We start from the raw sequence: 3,836 nt of genomic DNA, 5'->3' as shown, positions 1-3,836 counted from the left end.
CTGTACCTGGCAGCTTGAAACTCATGCTGGGTGTGTGTGTATTCATGCCCAAAATCCCAAGAGGAGAATGGAGGAGAAGGGTTGTGGCATGGCCATTCCTCCTGAGGAGTGATTTCTCATTTTCTGTCTCTCTGGCAAGCACCCTATAGCAAAAATCTCTCTTAAAAAAAAAATCAGGTAAACTAGGATATACTTTATATACATAAAATTCATGTTTGTTTGTTTGTTTTTAACTTGCCATAGAGTGTGCATGCTCACTGGAGAGAGACAGAGAAAGAGGGAAAGACAGAAAGTGAAAAAAGTACCTCCAAAGATGCCACAACCCCTTCTCTTCCATTTTTCCATCCTATTGGGACTTTGGGGCATGGATAAACACATGCCCAGTGTGTTTCTGAAACTATGGGGGCCAGGATTTGAACCACACTGTCGGCCATGTGAGATCCATCTCCACGAGGCCACAGGGCTGTCCCAGGAACTATGATTTGATAAAGGATTTTGAGGGACTCTGGTGTATTTTATTGCAGTATTTATTCACTTATCATTTGAGAAAACATTAGAATTTCTGGGACACTTTGGTGACTTTTGAGGACAAGGAAATAGAATATTTTAAGTCAGCAGAACAGTTCTGGAAAAATCCAAGATGTATGCTTGCCCTATGGAACAGGTCACCTGTCCTGGTACCTTCCTAACAATGAAAGGTCACATGTTAGCTACACAGGCATCGGAGGCAGAAAAACTGGGGTCTCAATCCTGATCCAGCCCATCTTTAACAGTGTCACGTTAGGTGAATTTCTTCACCTTTGAAAGGCTCAGTTTCTTCATGGGAGTTAATGTGAGGATTAAATGAGGTCGTATTTGTAGCTCAGTATGGTCCATGGGAAAAGCGAGAGTTCAGTGAGTGAGCTTCACAGTGATGATGATATTCCATCTTCTGTAGATACAGAGAAGGGAGTGTGCAACTGAACACAGACAGCTGAGAAGCCACAGATGCAGAAACGTTTCTCTTTTGTACCATTAAAATCGCTTCTAGTTTTTTACTTGTTTCTCCAATTTGACAGCTGAAGATATCTGGAATGTCGTTCCTGAAATTGCCAGCTGAATTCGTTTTCTATTCTGATGTGCAAATTACTCTAAACTTAGTGTTTTTAAACAACATGGATTTATTATTGTAAGTTTTGTGGGTCAGGTTTTACTGGGGCTAAAGTCAAGGTGACAGCAAAGCTACACTCCTTTCTGGAGGCTCTAAGGGAGAACCTGTTTCCTTATCGTTTACAGCTTTTAGAAGCTGCCCACACTTCTTGATTTGTAGCTCCTTCCTTCATCTGAAGCAGGTCAAGGACTTTTTTTTTTTTTTTTCTTAAGAGAGATTTTTCTATAGAGTGTGTACGTTTTCTGGAGAGACAAAGAGACACACAGAGAGAAAGTGAGAAGTCACCCTGCAGGGGATGGCCACTCTGCAATCCCTTCTCTTCCATTCTCCTCTCAGGATTTGGGGCACACACATACATGCTCCCAGCATGGACTTCAAGCCTCAAGTCTGGGATTCGAACTGTGGTTGGCCATGTGGGAGTCTAGTGCCTTAACCACTATGCCATCTGCTGGCCCTGGGCCAAGTACTTCTTAACAATGCATCTGTCTCACCCAGTCTTCTCTGTCTCCCATTTTAAGGAGTCAAATAAAAAATATAGGTTCTGTCTCCCATTTTAAGGAGTCAAATAAAAACTCAGGGCCCACCTAGATCATCCAGAATGATCTCCTCTCCCAAGGTCCTTAACTTTAATAATTTCTACAAAGTCTTTTTGGAATGTAAGGTTATATATATCTGTATCTATGTACAATTCAAAAATGAGAATGGAACCCAAGTATTCATAATGACCTAATATTTTAACTCTAATTAGAAAACAAGAGTAATTATATTTCCCACTGAGATAACCCAATTGTTAAAAATACTTAAAATTTCCACTTTATTAATTTTTTAAAGAATTATTTATTTAATTTTATTATTATTTTTCTTTTTTTTGAGAGAGATTTTTGCTATAGGGCACGTGAGCTTGCTAGAGACACAGAGAGACAGAAAGTGAGAAATCATCCCCCAGGGGGATGGCCACACCACAGTCCTTTCTCCTGTAGTTACCTCTCAGGATTTTGAGCACACATGCACCCACACCTGGAGTGAGTTTTAAGCCACTGGGTCTGGGACTTGGATCACGGTTCACTATGTGGGAGTCCAGTGACATAACCATTACACCATCTGCTGGTCCCTAATTATTAGTATTTAATTTGCTGCAGGGCATGTACATTCATCCAGACACACACATACACACACACACACACACACACACACACAGAGAGAGATAATGCAAGCCACAAGGTTTGAGACTTGAACTGTCGTCAGCCAAGTTGGAGTTCAATGCCTCAACCGCTATGCCACCTGGTAGGCCGCCAAAAAATCTACTTTAAATAATACTTAAAAGACCAAGTAATTGGCCACTCATAGTGTGCCAAACTCAAAATATGTTGTGTCATTTTCTGTATTTTTCCAGAGGAAGGCAGTAATACCTGTCACACTGTCATGATACAGGTGTAGACATACCTATTCACTTACTTGTATAATTTCCCATTGGTGTTGCACTTGAGGGTTTTGGTCAACTGCAGCTGGAGACAGTAATCCCCCAGCTTACAGAACTGGAGAAGATTCCACTGGAGTCCCTGAAGTCATATAAGTAATGCTTTTATTTTTAGGATAGTAGATTGATTTTGGCAACATGTCATAGTCATTTTACTTATTTTGCAAGTTGACTTAATGTCAATATATATTTCTACATACTGTTTTTGCAGCACTGTAGCAACTTGATTCACAGAGAAAACGAACAAGAGGGAAGGAAGTGAGGTAGTGGTTATGGGAAGGGGCATACACGAGTACGTTTATTGAGTAATCTTGTCTTTTTTTGGGGGGGTTGCCTTAGGGCATGTGCACTCTGCAGAGAGAGACAGAGACAGTGAGAGGGGAAGTGAGAAATTACTCCCTAGAGGGGATGGCCATGCCACAAACCCTTCTCCTCCATTCTCTTCCTGGGATCTTGGGCACTTCTGCGCATGTGCCTGGTGTGTTCTTGAAGTCCCAGGGTCCAGGACTAGAACTGCAGTTGGCCATGTGGGAGTCCAAGAATGTAACCACTAAGCCATCTGCTAGCCCCCCTTTTTTAAAAAATTTGTTATAGTGCACATGTGCTTTCCAGAGGCATAGAGAGTGGGGATAGAGAGTGAAAGAGAGAGAGAGAGAGAGAAAGCACTTCCTAAAGGAGATGGCTATGTTGTAATCCCTTCTCTTTCATTCTCCTCTTGGGATTTTGAACATGCACACACATGTGCCCAGTGTGTTTTTCAAGCTGCTGGGTCTAGGACTCAAACAGCATAGCTGGGCATGTGGGATTCAGTCACCTTAACCACCACACCAGCAGCTAGTCCCCAACATCTTAGGGCAAAATTATTTTTTAAAACACATATTATTATTTAAAAACATATATTCTCTTCCTCATGTACCATTCTTTTATTATGCTAAAATAAAGGGGCTATTGTCAACTCCTTCCTCCTATCTAGACCTTGAATAGTTTGTCCAAGAGTGACACATTTGAATTTATATTTTTTCCCAATAACTCATATGTTAGAGAACCTGTATTTGCTTCAAGACTGGTTAGAAATTATTTGTAGTCTGTGGTTAAAGAACTGAGTGAAGAGTGCCAGCTGTTGGCATGGAGATTAAGCTCTAGATCTCACATGGCCAGCTTCACAGTTGAGTCCCAGACCTGACAACTACACAATCACCCACTGAGGAG

Source organism: Tupaia chinensis, unplaced genomic scaffold (assembly GCF_000334495.1).
Source record: "Tupaia chinensis unplaced genomic scaffold, TupChi_1.0 Scaffold138322_1, whole genome shotgun sequence".
Lineage (NCBI taxonomy): Eukaryota > Metazoa > Chordata > Mammalia > Scandentia > Tupaiidae > Tupaia > Tupaia belangeri.
Note: the sequence above shows the minus strand (reverse complement) of the source record.